Genomic DNA, 22,833 nt, shown 5'->3' with positions numbered 1-22,833 from the left:
AGTTTTTTTAAAAACGTTAGTGTATTTTCCACTTATTATGCAACATAAAGTGATTTCTTTACAAGGTATTTTTATCTGAGGATCAAATAAGATCAAGTATGTAAAAAGACTACTTTAAGTTGCAAAATGGTCTACTGACATAATTTTATCAATATCATCAGCTAATTCATATCACTGCAAATCTCAGAGCACGAGATCAGAAGGAAGAAATAAAAGTTAAAAAAAAGATTTCCTACATGAAAGTAGATTACAGCAAAAAAATCCCTTGGACCTCAAGGTGGGCAGAGAGATTCTGCAGGTGTTTGGGCTACACAGTGGGTGTCTGCCAGGGACCCCCAATTACAACTCGGGGGCACAGCCTTGACACCACACAGCCACCCGCCCCACCTGCCTCTCACCAGCCTCGGACTCTGCCATCTGCTGCCTCACACAGAAGAAACAGGCTTTCCAACAAGTCAGGAAATAAACTAAAGTGATAAAGAGCACAGAAGGGCTTTTTTTCCCCCGCTTAGGAAAATCTCTGTGACCGTGAAAGGATAAAATGTAGAATCAAAAGAAACTAGGAACAGTGGACTACCAATAGTTCAGAAAATAAGGTTGCTGATGCAAAGTTTGATGTAAACTACATTCAGTCCCTCAAGGAAGTTGATTTTTATTTTTTATGATTGTTTTCTGTAAAATGTTTTTGGCATATCGGCTTAGCACTGCGGAAGATACCTACTTCAGGAAACACCACTCTGCTCAAGTCTACTGCAGCATTCGTAGTTGGTTCTATTTCAGATTTTGCCGATTTCTCACAAACTATCAGAACTAAATTTAAAATGTGAGAGGCTGTTATAATTCAGTTCGGATGACTAGGCAGGCTGGAGGCCCAGCATCCTAAAATCGGTTTCATCGACACTTCCCAAATCACTTCCTCAAAATCGTCTCAGTCCCGCGTGGGGTTATCTGGCTCAGTCTCTCTCCATCCTAGCGAAGCCACTTTGTAGGTCCTCTTCATGTGCCCTTCATGTCCCCAGGTGCCATCTTTTCAGCCCCCTTCCTCCTCGATAGCACTGCTGACCACGCTTTCTCTACCCAGGCTCTCATTGAGCTTCTGTGACTTGACCCCATCCTTAATTTCCTTTTATTCTTTCCTCTGCAAATTCCTGTCTTCTTCCTGTTCCCTTATATGGTGATATTCATCTAGTTTCCTTCCTCCATCTTCAGATCTTTCTTCATATCTTCCTTGTCAGAAAACCCATCAAATCACAGGAATCTCAGAGTTTGGATATCTGAAGATTCAACTTGCACTGCATTTTTTTTTTAATCACTACACTTCTTGGGACAGCTCTTCCCTTCAAGTGCCTGAAACATCACTTGTATGCAGATAAACTCCATATTCAAATCTCTTATATCCAATCTGTCATGAAATCCTGCCCATTATAACTCTTCAATCTTTTTGACGATCCCTTTTCCTCCGTTCCCACTGACACTGCCTTAAATCAGACCCTTTTCATTTCTCCTTCATAACTAAGGTAGTATCGTTACTCGTCTTCCCGATACTAGTCTTTCAACCAATTCATCATACAGCTGCCAGAGCAGTCTTTCTATTTTTTGAATTTTTAAAATAAGAATTGTATACATTTCAGGTGTGTCACATGATGACTGGCCATGCATGTATATCTAGTGAGATGGTTACTAGAGTTAAGCTAATTAATATATCTTTTCCTCACATAGTTACCATTTGTGTGTGTGTGATGAGAGACCCTAAATCTACTGTCTTAGCAAATTTCCAGCATTCAATACAGTACTATTAACTATAGTCATTATCCTGGATATTAGACCTCGAGACTTATTCATCCTACATAGAGGCCACTTTGTATCCAATATCTCCCCCATTTCCCCCACTTCTCCACCCCAGTAACCACCTTTCCACTCTCAGCTTCTATGTATTGACATGTTTAGATTCCACGTATATGTAGAATCACACAGGTTTTCCTTTCTGTGTCTGACTTATTTCACTTAGAATAATATCCTCCAGGTTCATAAATTGCTAATCTGATCACATTGTTTCCAATCTTAAATTAGGCAGAGAAGCCCATTACTCATGGGTAGGAGTCCACGGCTGTTGGGCATCTCCATCTGGATGCTCTGCAAAGCAGCTCAGAGTCACCAAATGCCCTGCAAGGTCTTCCGTAGCTTCCACTTCCCTCCTCAGCTTTATCTTTTTTCTCTCCATCACATGTATTCATTTTTCCAAACCAATCCCAAATATTCCAAGCTCTCTCTTGCCCCATAGCTTTTCACATGCTGCTTCCTCAGCCTTTAATACTTTTTATCTGCTTCTCTTCCTGATTAACCTCTACTTGACACCTCCTTCAGGAAGCTTTCCTGGCATGCCCCACTCTGAGTTAGTGTCACTCCACTGTGCTGCCATTCTATTGCAGGCGTGACTCAGCCCTCAGCAAACTATGCATCATCTCTCCAGCTGCTCCGCAAGGACAGGGATCACACTTCTGTATCTTTGCATCCCAAAGCCAAGCTCAGCAGCTGACTAACTAATGATGCCAATAACTTGGTAAATGAATAAATAAGTAAATGAGTTGAAGTATAATTTCATCAGGTGACCCTCAAATCTACATCCTGATCCCTGAGCTCTCCTGATAGTCCCATATTTTCAACCAAACAGCTGTACATGTCTACTTTGGTATCCCACTGTCACCTCAAAATTCAAATACCTAAAAATAAACTTGTCATCTTCACTCTGAAACAAGCTCCTCTTCTGTCATCCCTACTTCTATTCCTGGTACCAGCATCCTATCAATCAAGCCTCCTCAAAACCTTCAAGTCATCCTGGGCTGCCTCCTGCTTTCACCTTGTGTATGAAGTCTGTTTCCACATCCGGTCAACTCCTCTTTTTGGACACGTGCCGCTTCCTTTCCCAACCCCACTGCCTCTATCCAAGCCTTTCACATTCAATCCTGAAAAGTTCTCTTGTTGATTTTCCCAAGCTCTTCCCTGTCATGTACATACAACACACAATTGCCAGAGTCTTGCTAAAGCATAACTTTCATTTCATCAGTCGCTTTAAAACAGCAGTTATTAGATCCCGACTTCCCTAGTCTCTAAGGAATAAAGTGAAGCTCCTGAATCTGGACTTTGTTCCACTTATAGTGCCTGCACTAAAAATGAGCTCCTTGGGACAGAAACAAGGGTTCCTCTGTCAACCCACTGTCCAGCACTCTGTTGCACACTTAGGTCCCTGAGATATATTAGTCAAAAGGTTAGCATGGCCCCAGCCTTCATTGGTTGGGGCCAAATGTCCTTACTAGAAGAATTAGCCTACCTTTCCCAAAGGACTGCATTCTTTCACACCACAAGAAACTTCAGTTTAAGTTGAATGAGTCCTCTGTCTCCTCGAGAGTTTTCTTTAAATGCCTCTTTTACCTCTACATCATGTTTTCTGGGAATTCTCCTGCCTAGATACCCTGCAGTCTCCTCTCTACCTACAGAAAGCACATCCACACCTCAAGTCCCACTTTCCTACCTAATCACAGCTTCTGAATCAAAGCAGAGTGAGAGCATCCAAGATTGGCAGGGGACTCCCCTCAAGCATCCAGCTGAGCACCCATCCATGAATGTGTGTGAGGAAACTACATCCTGTCCAGAAAAGAATCATGTTAATAGTGCCCAGAGCTCATCCACGGTCAGGAATAGTGCGTGTTCTCCTAGCCAGCCTGGAAAACCTCACAACTCACAATGCACTTGATAGGGTGTACAGAAAAGTCTTGCCTCAGTGATGGAGAGTAATTGTCCCCGCTCCAGACCCATCTAGCAAATAAAAAGGAGAAAAACCCAAGACTCAAAAGGATCAAACAGTTTCCACATAATATAACTGCATGCCAGAAATACATAAGGCTATTTTCAGGAACAGAAGAATATCTAATGCTGAATAAGTTAAAATTCATAATGTCTCACATCCAATCAAAAATCACCAGGCATGCAAAGAAGCAGAAAAATAATGACCCATAATGAGGAGAAAAATCAGTAAATCTAATACAGCTATTAGATTTACTGATTTTTTGTGTTAATATACAAAGACTTTAGAAATTAAAAGACCTAAGGACTTCCCTGGTGATGCAGTGGTAAAGAATCCACCTGCCAATGCAGGGGACATGGGTTCGATCCCTGGTCCAGGAAGATCCCACATGCCACAGAGCAATTAAACCTGTACACCACAACTACTGAGCCTGTGCTCTAGAGCCCACGAGCCACAACTACTGAGCTCCTGTGCCACAACTACTGAGGCCCATGTGCCTACACTCATGCTCCACAACAAGAGAAGCCACCGCAATGAGAAGCCCGTGCACTGCAACCCCAGCTTGCTGCAACTAGAGAAAGCCCACCGCGTACACCAGTGAAGACCCAATGCAGCCAATAAATAAATAAATAAAGAGAACTTAAAAGACCTAAATCTATCCTGTGGGAAATAAAATTACATGTTCAATGAAAAATACACTGGGAGTAGTACTAGACAGATTAGTCACTGCAGGAGAAAAGATTGGTGAACTTGAAGAAATAGTAATTAAAATTATCCAAAATTAAATGCAGACAGAAAAGGGAACCAAAACAATGAACAGAGCACTAGTTAACTATGGGACAATTTTAAGAATATAATTTTCAGGCAACACAAAAAAATATTTAAAGAAATAACGGTCAAATTTTTTCTAAATTTGATAAAAATTATAAACCCACAGATCAAGGAAACTGAGAGAACCCCAGCACAAGAAACATAAAGATATCTTCACCAAGACATATCATAATCAACCAACCCCAGCACAAGAAACATAAAGATATCTTCACCAAGACATATCATAATCAACCTGCTCAAAAATAGTGACAGTAGCCAAACATGGAAACAACACGTGTCCATCAATGGATGAACAGATCCAGAGGATGTGGTGTGTGTATACACACACGCACGCACACACGCACACACACACACACACACTGGAATATTGTTCAGCTGTGAGAAAGAAAGAATTCCTGCCATTTGCTACAACATGGATAGACCCTGATGGTGTCATGTTAAGATAAATCAGACAGAGAAAGACAAATACTGTATGATATCACTTTTATGTAGAATCCAAAAAAGCTAAACACAAAGATACAAAGAATAGAATTGGTTTGGGGGGTGGAGATAGACTGGGAGATGTTGGACAAAAGATACAAACTCAGTCGAAAGATGTGTAAGTTCTGGAGATCTAACGCACAGCACTGTGATTATGGTCAACAATACCATTTTATATGCTTCAAAATTGCTAACAGACTAGATTTTAAATGTCGCCACAAAAAAGAAATAACCATGTGATGTGATGTTGGCTAACATCATGGTAGTAATCTTGTTGCAATATATAAATGTACCAAATCAACACATTGTAGGCCTTATACTTACACAGCACAATGTCAATTATATCTCAATTTTTAAAAATAATAAGCAAAGAAATAAAGAGAAATTATACCAAATTTACATAAACTCTTCCAGAATATTGAAGGGGAATAAATACTTCCCAACTCATTCTATAAAGCCAGCATTACCCTGATACAAAGCTAAAAACATCACTAAAAAAGCCCCTCATGAACATAGATTCAAAAATTTTAAACAAAATTTTAACAAACAAATCCAACAATATAAAAAGATAATATATCATGACCAAAAAGAGATTGCCCTTGGGATGCAAGATTGGTTTAACACTGAAAAATTAATCACTGCAATTTAAAAATAAACAATATTATTAAAATATTTTATTTTTAATAATTGTATTTTAATATTAAAAACAATAAAAAAGATTTTTAATGCAGAAAAGGTGTTTGAAAACCTCCACTATATAATCCTTATAAAAACTCACAGCAAACTAGAAGTCAACTGAGGGACTTCCTCAATCTGATAAAGGGCACGTATTTTTAAAAAATGACAGTAACATCATATTTAGTGATGAAAGACCAAGTATTTTTTCCCTCAAGGTCAGAAACAAGGGAAGACTGTCTGATCTTATCACTTCTTTTCAAAATTATACTAAAAGTACAATAAGGTAAAAAAAGTAAATAAAGGCATCCATATTGGAAAGGAAGTCATAAAACTGTCTTATTCACAGATAATACAATGGTCTATATAAGGAATGTCCATATAAGCAATAGAATTTATCAAAAAAACATAAAAACTAATAAGTGGGTTTAGCAGACTGAAGATGCAAAATCAATATACAAAACTCAATTAAGTTTCTATATGCCAGCAATGAATAATCAGAAATTTAAATTAAAACTCAATAGCAACAAAATTTTGAAATACTTAGAGATAAATCTCACAAAAGATGTGATACATATACATGAAATATTATAAAACATCACTGCTGAGAAAAATTAAGGAATACCTAAATCAGTGCAAAGATGTACAATGTTCATGAGTTGGAAGACTCAATAATGTTAAGAGGTCGATTTTCCCCAAAATGTTCTAAAGAGTCAACACATTCCCAGTCATCTCATCATGCATTTTTAGAGAAATTGATAAACTAGTTATAAAATTCATGTGAAAATTATATGGACCTAAAATGTCCAAAACAACTTTGAAAAAAAATTGAAAAACTAACACTACTTTGTCTCAAGATTTATTTTCCAGGCAAAATATTCAAGACAATGTGGTATAGATACAAAAATAGATAGAGATTAATGGAACAAAATAGAGTCCAGAAATAGACCACTGCATGTACATATATACAACTGATTTTCAACAAATGTGGAAAGGCAGTTCCGTAGAGGATCAATAGACTCTTCGACAAACACTGTTGGAAAAACTGGATATCCATTTGCAAGAAAAATTAACTTCTTTCCATATCTCACACCACATACAAAAATTCACTCAAAATGGATCATAGACCTACATGTAAAAACTATAAAACTTCTAAAAGAAAATCTCTGTGACCTTAGGTTAGGCAAAGAGTTCTTAGCTACAACTATAACATGATCCTTAAAAGAACAAACAGATATATGGACTTCATCAAAGTTAAAACTTTGGCTTTTGTAGACTCTAAGAACCACCCACAGGGATAAAATAGTTTCAAATCTTATATGTGATAAAGAATTTATATCTAGAATATGTATAGATCTCTCAAAATTCAATAAACAATTCACTTTTTTAAATGGGCAAAAAGACTTGAAAAGATATTTCACCAAAAAAGATATATGGGTGGCAAATAAGCACTTGAAAATATGCTGAGCACCGGTACTCACTGGGGAAATGAAATTAAATCACAATGAAAGACTACTTACTGTTTATAAAAAAAAAATTCTAGAAAATGGAAAGTAATCTATAGTGACAGAAAATAGATCGGTGATTGCCTTGGGAGGAGGTGCAGGGAAGATCGGGAAGGAGAGCTTACAAAGGGGTAAGGGGGAACTTTAGGGAGTAATGGGTATGTTCATTATCTTGATTGTGATGATAGTTTCGCATAGGTCAAAACTCAACTAAAGATACACTCTAAGTATGGACAGTTTATTGTTTGTCAATTATACTTTAGTGAAGCTGCTTTTAAAATCTTTTTAAAAAATGATTTGCAATATTTACTAGTCAATATGGCTCCCAGTGATCTCCTTTAGAATTACAGACCATTTGGGTTGGTTTCAAGTCCTGCTGCCTCATTTAACACAGTAAGCAGAAAAGTATCTAAGCTTGGCCTCTTCAATCAAACCTTTTTCAAACCCAGGCTCTTCACCTCTTTGAATCTCAAGTCTTTCAACTCTAAACTGAGGCTAACAGAAATCATCCCTTAGGGTCTTTGTGATGGTTAAATGTGATAATATCTGTAAAGCGCTTAGCCAGCACCTAGCATGTACTATAAAACTGGCCAGCTATTATTAGGAAACTGAAGCCCAGGAAGATGAAGTGACTTGCTCAAGGTCATACAATGATGTCATAGCAAGAACCTTAGAGCCATCTCACCTGCCTCCCAGTCCTGCGGGTTTTCCTCCATGAGCTGTGATCCTTTAACTGTAATTTGCCATCAAATACATTACTTAACAACAAAAGTGAAATCAAAAGAACCACAACTAGAACATAGCACCAAGGTAATCTAGCTTCAACAACAAAGACTAATAACATTGGCATCCAAAATTCTGCACAACTATGATACCTTGCAGCTGACACAGATATGTGATACTTAACACAACACAGCCTTTAGCTGCGATTCGTGTGGGTAGAGGTCAGAAAGTGGTGTGGTAAAACTCAGCAACTTCTATGTCACTATCATGAACCCACCATCTGAGGTCCAGGAACTTTAAAGGGTTCATGCCCAATCTTTTAGGGCCCTAGGGACATCTTGAAATAGTGTGGAGAAAGTGCATACGAGTATATTAAAGTGTATACAAGAAAGTATGAACGAGAAAATATACACACACACACACACACACACATATATATACACATTTCACCTTTATAGCTTTTATAAAATTCTTAAAGAGGCAAGGGTTCTTCCTAAAATATGAAAAACAGCTATCATAGAGAGTAAGCCAATTTTAGAGACAGGAATAAGTTAGAAAAAATCTTAACCATTAAGAACTCATATTGAAATATAACTTGATAAATTTGATCAGTTTCCTTTGACTCAACATGAAATGAAATCAATAAGCCACATTAATGCAGCCTCTAGGTTTACAAGCAGAAGGAAGACTCAATCAAAGGCAGGGGCCACACAATTTGTCTGACAGTTTGGGTTGGCTTGAACAGTAGGCAGCTGGTTAATTGCGTCAAAACAACATTGGTTAGATTTTACTCTCCTAAGCCTAATTCAGCCTTAGTAAAATCCTTATTTTTAACAATAACCCAGAATTGTTCAAAAGAGCTTTCAATGACTCTGGAACACACAGTTTATCTCAAACATTTTTAGGCTGCTTTAAAAAAGAAAAATCTACTAGATCTTTCTAAGTACTTCTTTAGCAATGTGTAGGGTAAATTCTTCGTAGGACGAGAAAAGGAAACATCCACTAGAAAGGGGTCATGATTAAAGCTTCTTTTCCTCAAAATTGGTAGTGAAATCAGAGTTTAAAATGCTTCTACAGAAGAGACTGGTGGAAGATTAATAATTAATGTATGGCAACAATACAGAAATTTTGAAATGTAAATTTAATGAACAAAAAGTGGCATAATATGATAAACAGGAGCAACAAGGGGGAGCGAGAGGAGGGGGGTCTTTTGCTCGGAGATAGAATAGAAAGAAACACCGGTTGGACTTGCAGGGTTTCCCTTTTTTTTAAGTGCAAACTTTCATTTGGACGTGGACAAGGGCTGAACAGTGAGGACAGAGTGAGGGGAGGGAAGGTTCTTTCACCAAAACAAATCAGGTTCACTTGTCGCATTCCCAAGAGTTTTTCCCTTTAAAAAAAAAAGAAAAAGAAGAAAGTTTAGCACACGACTTTGATATGTGCTTTGCCAGCCAGTTCCCTGCACTTTCTCTTTTCTTCCCATCCCCTTTGCTCCCGTTCTTACTGTTAGACTCTTTTTTTTTAAATCCATTCCAATTTTCCTCTAATATTTGTGTATAATTTTTCCTCCTTTTAACTAAGCTCCTTTTGAAATGTCTCCCTTTGTGTGTCTCCAGGCGGGGGGCAGGGTCTTTGCTCTCCTCTTTGGCCCAGTTTACGGGGGCTTGGGGCTTCACTGGGAGCTCTCAGAAGAATTGTGCAAATTGCACCCGGGCTTCCGTTGGAAGAGCCACTCATCCCGCGACCCCGTGCTGTGCCCGAGTGCATCAAGGCCATGTCAACCCCTTGATGCTGCCTCACGCTGTGATCTTCCTTTGCACTGTGTCATATGTCACGATGGGTTTTCCCACAATGCATTCTTTAGTTCAGTGTCAGGGAAGAAGAACAAATAATGTGCTCCTGCAGCAGCCAAACATGCTACCTGCAAGGTTGAGGAGCAGGACACATTTTCTTCCTCTGGCGTGAACTCCCTCCTCTGAAGCTGTCTTTTCAGTCCCGTTCCCACTCTGCCCTCCCCTTTCCTACCCAGACTTCAGCTACTCTGCAAAGTGCTTTCAGCAGGTTGGGACATTTATCTGGCAGGAAAATTCGGAATTGCAGACAATCTTTGGGAGTTCATTGATCCATCCGTTTGTGCTAAATGTATTGACACAAGAAATAATGATACAAGGTATTCTACATTGTCTTACAGAGCTTAGTGATGAAACCACGTGAAAATATGGAGAGGGCAGAAGATTCCAAAGGAATAAGCCACTGAGAAATCATCTCTAAACGCATAAAAATGTCTGTTTTTAATTGCTGGTTCATCATCACCTTACCTTTTAAAAAATGATCATGGAGACAGGTTCCTTCACTTTTTAAAACAACCAAATGCCATGTTGCTGCCCTTAATCTGCCTTTCTGAGAAAGGAAAGCAGCCTCCTCCCTGATGACTGTATTTACTAACTGACCACATACAATCTCTTTCACACATGCCACACGCTGGAGTGTGGACAGTATTTGGATGTATTCATGCAGACTCCTTATGCGCACCTGTCTAGTAGATGGAAGGAAGGAAACAAACAGGATGTGAATCCTTAGAGCACCTGAAAGGATCAATAAAAAAAAAATCCAACTTCCTCCCTATCTATCCCGGGAGTGTCCATGATTTACAATAAAGCGTAAAAAAAATCATATCAGATCAGATAACACTCACACAGTAGGAGGGGCTTCTCTGCACCCCTGCCACGCAGCCTCAGCACCACCAGGAAATTTGTTAGAAATGCAGGAGCTTAGGTCCCTCCCCCCAGAATTACCAGTTCAGAATCTGCATTTTAACAAGATCTCCAGATGGTCTGTTTACACATTAAAGTTTGGGAAGCCCTGCACTGCAGTATGGTGCTGTGCGAGTTTCTGAAAAGATTTAACCTCAGCCAATTGCTTCTAGAACTTCTGTCCTAAGAGGACACACAGCCGCCTTGTCTGGGGTAGGTACAAAGCACCCTTCTAAGTTACAAATGGTATCCTCCATACCAACAGAGGAAGAGAAAGCTAAATAGAAACGTATACTGGGTGCAAACATCTCTTTTCTATTTACAAAATGCATATGAAGTATATATAATTTTATATATATTAATGCACATGAAAATGGCTTAGCAACAAAATAGAGACAGACTCTGGATTGCTATAACACTAAATGGAGGATGGAGAACCCAGACAAAGGTTAAACCAAAACAATTCAAATGAGCAGATTGTGCTGACTGCATAATTCTGGAGGAATTTGCAAAATGATATTCTACACGGAATCATTTAGATACTTACATTGTACATACATTGAAAATTGTTATTTTTTCCTCTGAAACGAACTGCTGAATATGTGTGAGCCCAGCTCTAAAAAGCTTGCTTGCTCGGTCCTCTCTCTCTCTCTCTCTCTCTCGCATCACTCTTGTTGTCAAGCCATGAATGGTTGATGCTATAATGTGCCTCCTCATTCCACTGAAAGTATTCTCTGAACTCCTTGGCAAAATGTATCCCCCCTACAGCTCTGTTTCACCCCTGCCCTTATAAATACACTTAATTTACCAGTTCTACTTTAATTGATAACAAGGTGAACTCTTGGGTAATGTTTATTGTAAGTTTCAAGCTTGCTTACTGAGACCTGTTTTATCACACCTTTCTAAACATGAAAATCTCGTTTTACTAATGAAAAAACTGAGTCCAAAGAGTTCTTTAGAAATGTTTCATATAAACAATCACGAAAGCCTGTTCCCTACCATAGCATGCCAGGCCTTGCTTTCTTACTGTTGAAATACCAACCCATGACAAACACTGGGTGAATTGCACTGATTAGATTTTTTTCTTGGTCATTTCTTTTTTCTCTCTCTTATTACAAAATATCCATTTTTTGATATCTTTAATTAATAACTTTATTTGGGGGGCAGTTTCAAGTTACAGAAAAATTGAGCAGAAAGTACAGACTTCTTATATATGCACTTAAACTCCTCCCACTTAGCTTCCCTTATTATTAACATCTTGCATTAGTGTGGTACTGTGGTTGTAATAGTGGTACATAATTATTAACTAAACTTCATAATTTACATTAGAGTTTCTCTTTGTGTTGTACATTCTATGGGTCCAAATACCCATTTTTCATTGCAACACTGCTATAATCATTTTTGGATTTCCTTTCCACCTAATTAAGAGATCTCTGAAAAAAAGGACAGTGCCCCAGTTGATCACCACATTACCAGAACTGAGTAGCAGCTGTTGTTTCTTCTCGTTTTGTGTGCTTCGCAACTCTACATACCAGTTTTTCTCATAGAGTTTTCCCTTCACTGGTGTTCATTGAGCAGCTATTGCCTTCAAAAGCCCATGGTCGCACCCAGAGATTTATCTGACGTGGACACCCTTTGTGTAACCAATGCTCATGAGAAGAAATAAGATGTATATAAAAAACAAGACAAGGATTAAAGAGAGTTCAGGAGAAAAGCCATGGTAAGTTGAGTGGGTGGAGAAGGATAGGCTCTTTGTGGGGAAGGCAGTTTCTGAGAACCTGAAAGCACCGACAGCATTGGAGGATGTGATGATCAAGTATAAGAACGGGCTGAGAGAACAGCTCTAGTGAAAACACTGGAGACAGAGAAACGTGGGTCATGTAAGAAACCTAGAAGGAGTTCAGGCTGATTGATCGTTTGATGAGTGAAGGGCAGGAATGGACAATAAAGCTGACAGTTGATTATCCATTTCTATGGTGAATACTCTTGGAGTCTTTAGAGAGGTGCTTCTCAAGTGATGTAACAAGACATACCAGGGTTGCTTCCTAGAGCCACATTTCTCATAGCATGGTACTTGGGTAATCGAAACAGAATCAGTCTCCTGGGGTACGTGTTTTCAGGTCCTACTTTACACTCACCTAATCAGGATCTGGGGGGTGAGGAGTGAATGTAGAGATCAGAAATTCACATTTTTAACAAGCATTCCAAAAGATCTTTGTGTGCACGAAAGTGTGAGAGTAGCTGATAATTATCTCAAGACAATTGGGAAATAGACAAGAGCAAAATACTATTTTCTAATCATTTTGATTGAATACAAAATCCATACAAGTTTTTAAAAAATATATACAAGGCTTCAAAAAATTTATTCAGGGAGGTAGATATACACTCACTCTCCTCTCTATTTAGAAATAATTTGGATGGAAATGTACAAGAAGCACTGTACCAAAAGCAGACAAAAGATTCAAATATGCTGCTAGTATGTTGACACATATGACAGATTCTTTGGCACAAACTCTGCTGTGTATATCTGTATAAACATCGCCTTTATCTGCAATGATCAGCTTTGGCCTCCTCCACACCTCCCCTGGTTTGATGGCAGACTATAATAATGTCACTTGGCTATTCTTGAAAAACAGCTACTAAATGTTGATGGTACTTACTGCAGCAATATTTATGTGAAAATCCTGAAATACTTGGGAAAATGTTTGGAGGGTGCAAAGGCTGGCAAAACCGTATATCCTGAGTAATGCTGCATTTGGGCAGGGACATAAAGTTCAATGGCCTCTGATTTTCTGGACATTTTGGTTCATTGTTTTGTACATTTATGTAACCCTTCGTAGTCTAACTAGATGTGGAGCTCCTCCTAACTGGTTAACTTTAGACTGAAAAGTGGAAGAATATCACTATTTTTCAAGTTTCATTTACTTCTTGGGTAATCCTTACATACAATGAAGAAATCAATTCAATGGCCAGTCCACAGTCAGAATAACTAAACTATGATTCTGGGCCACTTATCTCAGATTCTTGAAGGCTGACCTCTAGACTTTTCTGTCAAAACTGAAGTGGAAACAGAAGGAAAATCAGGGTCTTCAAAACCATGTCCATCACAGAATGTCCTTGAACATAATGGATACTTATAACAAAAAATAGAAAATGCTCCCTTTGAATGAAGTGTACTAAATTATGCAAACACAAAGACATACACAATTTATTATCGGAAAGACAAAGGAGCTGTATGGTGAAAAACAGTCAGTCCTTGACTTACTTACAAACACCAAGTCATCAATCACCCATGACGGCCAATGGCTATTACCCAACCCCAGTTCTCTCTCCCACCAGCACCCTGAATACATGGGTGCCAGGCATATTACAGGAGCTTGTGGATGACTTTGTTCCTTTTGAATATCTCTGAGTAGCTCGCTTGTTTTAAGGGGTCTTGTAAGGAATGTGGCCAAACCATATAGGCATTAAGTCAAACTAGATCTACAGGCTGTTTCAATATTTTTGTAGGCCACTCATCTCGGCTTGAGGAATTGGCTTTTCGATACTTTTCACTCCATCATGATAATGTTCATTATTTCCTTGGTACTTTGGAAATTATCCTCCTAAGTGGAGATGCAAAGCAGATGTTGCAAAAAGAATTTTGCCTTTGTTTATTCTTCCTTCAAATATTTGTAAAAAGGTAAACAATTATCTTTCAATTATGTCGTGTTGCTATTTTTGTGTTTTCCACAAGTCGCTGCTCTAGTTATAAGACCGTGTCACTGTGACATTGGTAACATGTTCCTCTCTCCATCCTTAGTGCACATCTGGAGCTCATTTGAGAGGTCCTGGGCAGCTACTGCCATCTCGTTAGCTATAACGCCTTCATCCTTTATTCAACTGAAGGAGTGTTTTACTGCCACATCAGGTTTTCCTTTACAGAATCTCTCATCTTACTTACATTGCTGCCCTTTTACAGTCTTTGGTCAGAGAACTGTACCTACATTTTCTTTGAGCTTTACTTTCACAAAGTCTAAATTTTATCTGATCATGGCCAGTTTCCTAGCCTTTTGTCATTTTAAATGCTAAGATAAAAAGTAATTTTTTTCACAGTTCCATTAATTTTCACATTCTTGGCTATTCTTCCTTGTTAATCCAAACAACAAGCCAAAATAGCTACTTCTAAGCCCACCTGCTTCACTCTCCCCAAATCTCCCCCATGCGCACGTGCACACGCACACACTTCTCTGTATTCTATGATATATCTAAACTACCCTAAACAAACTTTCTTGAGTGGGGCCACATATGAGCAGTCACAGCCATGAAAAGAAAAAGCCATCCCAGATCCTCAACTGCTGTAACCTCACAAATAGAATCCAATTTTTGCAAGACCACAAAAGAATGCATCAGATTAGATGCTATGCTTTGCTCGAGTGACACTTCCAGCAGAGGGCCAAACAGATGGAGGCCCTCATGTCTGCTTTACCATTACCGCTTACTCTACCACTGCTACCTGCATTGTAATAGCTTAATCCACAACCTCCGTCTGTTCAGGCAGCCTTCAGTTTAATCAGGATATTACACACTTTTTCTTAGCAAAATAATATATACACATACACACATATTGTATTTATATAAATATACATATATATGGTTGATTGATATATATGACATATATGATTTTTGAAAATGTAGCTTTCCATGTTCAGAATGATTTCCCTGTTTAGTATCAGCAGTTGTTGATGACAAAGAGTACCCAGGAGCTCTCTTTAGCTTCTTTGCCTCTTTCCCTGGTCAATCCAAATTTAACACTTGTGTTTAATAGTAAGTCAGGGCGAGAGAAGGAAAACGCCTCTCCACCCACCCTTGAGTGCAGAGCAGTAAAAGATAAAAAGTTATGATAGTATTCTGGTCTTGAGAGAATCAGAATGCCTATTTATTTCTCTTTTGTGAAAGTGCACTTGTAAAGTAAAACGTGAAACCCTATCCCAGTGTGAGATTAAAAGCAGAGGGAGGTTTTCCTCATAACTACAAATGATCTGCAGGAGAGAACAAGTAATGATGAGTTTTGGAAAATGATAAGATTGTAGCAATCCGGAGCACTGCGAGAAATTGGCAAATTGTAAAAGGACCAGAAGGAGCCCAGAGAAGCTCTAATTTTGCCGGCTCTCCGGCCTCAGTAAAAGGAGGAGATGCAGGCAGCGGAAATGATTTGCCTCTTTCCATGGGCGAGCAGACCGTCTATATCCTGACATACAGGAGGTTAGCCGTGTGGTCTTGGTTGGAGAAAGTTAAAGAATAATGGCCACTGGGCACAGGGCAGTTGAGCTGTCAACTCATTTCTGTCATTGCTTGAGGGATACAGATTCCCGTTGGCTTCATTGAATGTGGTAACTCCCAGCATGTTATGAACATTAACAGGGTCTGCAGAAGTGACCTCGACCACCGATGGCATGGCTCCATTTGGTACAAGGTTACAACTTCCAAGGATCAGGCAAATTGATGCCAGTTTAAAGAATGGGAACTTCATCGTCAGGGAAGACTCGAGAGACATCTGGAAGCTACTGGTGATCTGTTGGTAACTAACTCCTTGACATCTACAGACCAGAATTCTGTCCCTGTTTAAAACTCCTTATTTTTTTCAATGAAACTAAGTGCAAATGAAACCCTAATAATGAAACTCGGAAGTACCCAAATGTTACGTATATATTTTACAGATTTATTGAGACCCACCCCCGAAAAAAAATTTTTGGAAGGTATTTGGGATTGCTTGGTCATAGTCATGAAGGAAATGGGCCATTAGAGATGCTAAAACACTATGCCCTCCTTGTTCAAATCGGACTATCCTTTTCCCAGTCGGTGAGGCAGTCTACCCTGCCCTGCACTGCCACAAAGGCAGGGTATCAGCCCCAGAGCCCCACTCCCCTCTATTCCAGACTGTACCTTCCTGACTTCTGATTTTGCCTCTGGGCTCTGTTCCCATAGTTGGCCCCTCTGTCTCTCCTCCACACCCCAGGCGTTAGAGCCAGCCTGGCCTCTAGGCTCCTAAAGCCGCTCCAGCCTCTTGCCTTAAGCCTCCACACTTGACAGTGACAAAGCAATACAACACCTCTAGAAAAACACATAACTACAGTTCCCCCCTCGTTTACTAGAATCTAACAGCTATTTTTGTAGTCTTCATTGTTAGTTATTTTCCAGATGTCAATGTTGCTTCCTATTTCCTTTATTTTTTTTGTTCTTAAAGATGTAAGCAATTAACTCAACACCTTAAATATGGTAAAATATAAAATAAGCTTTATACTCAGCTTCGTGTCTTAATTTGGTCGTTTTCTCTTGCTAGTACAGTATGTTTTTTTACTTAACTTTTTATTGAGGTATAGTTGATTTACAATATTAAATTAGTTTCAGGTATACAACAGTGATTCAAAGATTTCATAGATTATATTCCATTTAAAGTTATTATAAAATATTGGCTATGTTCCCTGTGCTGTACAATATATCCTCGCAGTTTATTTATTTTATGCATAGTAGCTTTCCACCTTTTAATCCCCTACCCCTGTCTGGCCCTCCCCTTTTCCCTCTTTTGAAAGGTCTCTAACCTCTTCAATTCACTTGGCTTCCATTGATTCATTAAGTCAAAAAACATTTATCCCTTCCATTTCCCCAATTTTTTTGTATTATAAAATATCTTGTCCAAGAGAGTTGTGCTGTGATTGGTGAGTCATAACTAATGCTTTCAATTCTTCCAATTATTTTAATGTAAACATTTCTAAACTGCTTTTATTTCCATTGATTTGCACACATATTTACCTTTTCTCATCCTAAATAATGGATTTTTCTTTTTCCCTCTGCCTATGTTTAAATATTTCCTTTATTTGTTATATGTACCTTTCCTTTGCAAAATAATTACAGCTACAGTGTGTAATTGTGGTTTAATCATGGCATCCATTCTGCTCAATGATCCCTTTACTAAGTGGAATTACATGTCGAGTTAACACCCTTATCAAGTGCTAGTTTTCAAAGAATAATCTGTGCTGTCTTGCTGAGTTTTTCCCAGCACTTGCCTTTTCCAGAACAAAGCATTCTTCCAGAGTGAATGGTTTACAAAAATCTGATAGCAATTCAGTCTGATAGAAAAAATGAAAATTCTATATTTTTAGTTGTGTTGCAGGCAAGAAAGAACTATGAAACTGAATCTATCTTCAAAATGTAGAAGTTGACTGACTTTTTAGAGATGTATTAAATGGTTCACCTTTTAAGATTCAACTTTTTAAGACATATTTGAATTGAATTTCTGAAATATTGACGACTCTTGCTCTTACAACGATTGCGGTTTTCTTTTCAGATATTTTTCTCTGAAGAAACTTCTCTGGAAATAAATAAAATTAACATATAATCCCTTCTTCATCTTTGATTTTAAAAATAGAGTGTAAACCTATCAATAAACAGAATAATATCTTTATTAGTAATACTTATTTTTAAGTTCCTATGTGCTGGGTACTCTGCTAAAGTCTTTACAGGCATCATTTTCTTTAATCCACAGACAAAAATGATGAGGCCCCTATTATTCTCCTCATTTTACAGATGAGCTAACAGGTTTTTAAAAGGTTAAGTGACTGCCCAATGTCACACAGGTATTGTGATTACAGCATCAATAATGTGACCTCATTCAAACCCACAGACTGATGAAGTCTGTGAAATTTGGGGTTAAGTTTAATAGCATTTCCCAAGGTCATCGTGGGAAAATCAGCATCTATTACCTTAAAATCACTGAGTAAAGGGAACCTCTCCCTGTACACACACTTCAGCATCCGCCACTGTGGGTACCATGTGCCCGGAAGAACTTTTGTGTGATCACAATGAGTACTTGAGAACTTTAAAGCGCTCTTGATTTCTATCCACAGTGTATTGACACCACCTGGCTGCTGTACTATCATTTTTACTAAAACCAAAGAATTTTCTAACAATTAGATTACAAGTAAGAAAGATCTACCATCATTTTGCAAGTTGCAACCAACACCCTTTTGATCTGCCAAGGTCGCAAATGAGCCACGAAACAGTCGTACATATATATGTGTGTGTGTGTGTATATATATATAATATAGGTCATATTATATAAAATATTATATAATATGTTATATATAGAGGCAAGAACAATTTATTAGCCTGCATATCTTAAAGAACATGAATTATTTATATGCTTTTATCATGAGATATGTGTTTATGTGCCTTTAGCACAAACTTTCATTCAACATGATCTAAATGTGAAATATTTTTGAACAATCTTATATTTTGTTTAGGAAGTCACCATACATGTCACAGAAATTACTTCCGCTCAAGGAATTCAAAGGCAATGAACATCAAGATGCAATAAGACACCGTTTAAGAATTTTGCATTGTCTCAGGCTTATGAAACAGATGAAGAGCGTCATTTCCTCAATGAACCACAATTATGTCAATTAATGGAAATTTCCAGATAACAAGATGCTGATAATAGACATTGCGGATACATATACACACGAACACGCACACATGATACACACAGCACAGCAAATAAAATGAAGGAGGTAGTTTAAGCTCCATTTCTTCAGCAAACTCTCAAATAATTCACATTATTTGTAGCCTGGTTGCCCATAACACTCGCAACAGCTGAATAAATATCTGAGTTCTGCCCTGTCTTTGTTTCAATTTACTTGCTTACCTGTAAGCCCCTTTCCACGGCTGCCAGATAGACCACCAGGAGCCCCATTCCTAGAGGAGTTAATAGGCATTGAGTGCTTAATTTCCTGCATGCTGCATATAAAAAGCACCCTTATGTGTCAGGCTCCAAAGGCATAATATGAAAAGGAATAAACACTGGTTTTATATGGAATCCTTCATACACAAATTATCCCAAAGAGCTTTACAAACAATGAATTTGACACTGGCAGTGCAGGGGATGGCGGGTGTAAACAAACGTAGCCGCCACGGAGCACTCGGCAATAAGTCACACAGAGGCCTCCTTGAAATGTCGAAAAGTATATACCTTCCCCAGTGTTCCTTCCCAAAACAGAGTGTCTGTACATGAAGCTTGCTGTCAATCACAGAACTCCACTCACAATCTAAGGGAAGTGCAAATTCCTTATTTCAAGGATTGATACGATAACCTGCTCAGGAACGTCCCACAGGAAATTGATTTTGCCAAAGTTAACTCAATTTACTTGGTACCAGGTTACTAGATCCACTGATAGCTGCTGGGCAGGGTTTAAATATGACTCATCACACCAAACTCATCCCTATTTTCCCCAACCCATCAACACCCTAAATATCAGTTTTGAACGACCAAAGAGTGAGTACTTTCATACTTAGCTCCAATTCCCTGCCCTCGTGTTCTTATTATTCATTTCATTTTGTGAGCTGCGTACATGGCCTTCCTCACCAAATTCATAAGAGACCCAGTGTTGGTTTTTTTCTAGCCACCGCTCTCTTCAACTGACAGCATCTACCCAAATTCTACTGAGCTAGTAGCACCTCAGTAAGAGGTTCTCAAGATAAGCTGACTAATAATACAGTAAACTTATCCCAGGGCATAGACGTCAAAAAGAACAAAGTGACATTTTCTGTCTTTGCTTTTGCAGAGCCTGTATCTGGACCACCACAAGAATGAATTATCTTGTTTTTACTGTTAGTGGGAAAGTGAGCCCTTCCAACAACCCTCTTAGTCAGCGCCACTCATCCAAACCTCTGCGGATTTCTGTGGGTCCAGCAAGCTGGTTCTGATGGAACCGAGTGAAAAGCAGAACTTCCACTTTCAATCACTGGCGGTTGCCCTGGGAGGCTCCTTCAAAGCACTCACTCCTCAGTAGCAATAGCTGTACATTGTCCTCCTGGAACCAGGCACCGATACCGGCAGGCTTCGTGACGTCACACGCTGCTGGAAGGTTGCCAGAAAGGAAAGCGGAAGGACAAACTCTCTTCTCCACTTGAGTTTTGCTGAAGTGGTCCTTGTGAGCTGAGGTCTTAGGTCACCTTACACCAGGACTGACACACATGCAGCACTTTGAAGGTCAGGAAACTGTAGGGACACAGAGCAGCTGGATACAATAAATGCCCCGCCCCCGCTCGCCCTCCCCTCTGCAACTTGCTCTTCTCTGTAGGGGACCGTCTCTGAAGAATCAGCCTTCCTGGGACTGCAGTGACCCTGTAAGTGCAAAAGCTTCTTTCCCTCAGTTTCCAGTGAGCTTCTTTGGGGTACTGAACTCAGCTCATTCAGCCTGTCTGTCCTGTAACCCCAGCTCTGAGCTCTAGAAGCTCAGAACGCAATTCGTTTTGTCTCTTAACCATCCATGACCCTCCTCTCCCTTTCCAGGGGCCAGTTCCTCCTTTCTCTTATCGGTGTTCAGGGCTCAGAGACCCCTGGCAATCAGGACTCACACATGGGCCAAAAATCTTACCACATTCTTTTTTTTTTTTTTTTTTTTCTTTTACCACATTCTTTTGATTAAAGGGAATATACTTTGTTTTCTAAAAGAACCTTACATCAGAGGAAACACCCTTCAGGTGCTAAAACACAGTAGAGTATAGTCTCCAGACTTATACTGCCGAGGTTCAAATATCCAACCTACCTCCAGTGTGTGAACTGGAGTGAGTTAATTCACTGTGCCTCTTCCCTAAGTAGGGATGATAAGAGTACCTGTAAAGTGTTCTTGACCATAGAAGCACTATTTATAGGTCGGTTGCTTCCTGTATTAGCAACACTGAATTAGACTGTGCTAACAGCTGTAACAGCCAAACACTAACATCATAGTGGTTTAATAAATTAAAAATGCATTTCTTGGACTTCCCTGGTGGTGTAGTGGTTAAGAATCCGCCTGCCAATACAGGGGACGTGGGTTTGATCCCTGGTCGGGGAAGATCCCACATGCCACAGAACAACTAAGGCCATGTGCCACAGCTACTGAGCCTGTGCTCTAGAGCCCATGAGCCACAACTATTGAGCCTGTGTGCCACAGCTACTGAAGCCTGCGTGCCTAGAGCCTGTGCTCTGCAACAAAGAGAAGTCACTACAGTGAGAAGCCCACCCACCACAACCAAGAGTAGCCCCGCTCTCTGCAACTAAAGAAAGCCTGCGTGCAGAAACGAAGACCCAACACAGCCAATAAATAAATAAATAAATTGATTAAAAAAAAAATTCATTTCTTGCCCTCACAAAGCTCAACTGGGTGTTCTGATCAGTGGGAAGGACTTCTTCCTTGTGGTAATTTAACACAGAGTTACCTTCCATCTTGTGCTTCTGCCATTCCCTGCTCCTCTGTTGGATCTTCTCTGCTCCAGATCAAGGAAGAGAGAGAGCATGGAGCCAGGAGGATGTGAGCGCAGGGTTTAAGGGCCTGGCTTGGAAGGGGCATACCCCACTCCCTCGCACATCCCATTGGCGAGCACTCAAGTCACGTGACCACACTTAATGAAGGGGAGCTTAAGCCTAGTTGTGTGCCCAGGAGGAAGAAGGCTTCAGTGATCGTGTGTTAGTTTAGTCTCTCCCACAATCACCTCATGACCCTCAAGGGAAATTGTTCCTGAACAAACCTCAGGGCTAATTTAAGGCTGAAGCAATTTAGACACTAATTAACTCACTTCAAGTTATCAACTGTTGATAGTATCTCCTACCAACCCTAAGCGGTCCTCCCTCTCATTTCCTTATCCTTGTAAGCTTGGAGCAATGGGGTCTTCTAGCTGCATGATTTCTGAGTTGGGGAGGAGGTGGGAAAGCCTAAGATTTGCAGGCTGATTGTTTCCGTCATAGGGAATTGAACAAAAAAGGAGTCACTAAATCAAGTCCGTCCTGGCCCTCTGAGGCTTAGCTGCAGTTAGTTGTACACAGTACTGGGAAGTGCCACAGGACTCACCATAATTACTCCACCTCCCAAATCCCAGCCCCGCCCCTCGCACCCTCTCTTCAGCTATCCGTTGGGCTGTCAAACGGAATGTAAGCTGCCTCCATTCTGCCAGGCCAGCAATAGAACCATCACTATAGTCAAGGAGCCCCAACCCTGTCTCCTTCTGGGTCTGGATCTCCTGATTACCCACGGACCCCTTCCTATCT

Source organism: Hippopotamus amphibius, chromosome 6 (assembly GCF_030028045.1).
Source record: "Hippopotamus amphibius kiboko isolate mHipAmp2 chromosome 6, mHipAmp2.hap2, whole genome shotgun sequence".
NCBI lineage: Eukaryota > Metazoa > Chordata > Mammalia > Artiodactyla > Hippopotamidae > Hippopotamus > Hippopotamus amphibius.
The sequence above is the reverse complement of the archived record's forward strand: the minus strand, read 5'-3'. Positions refer to the sequence as shown.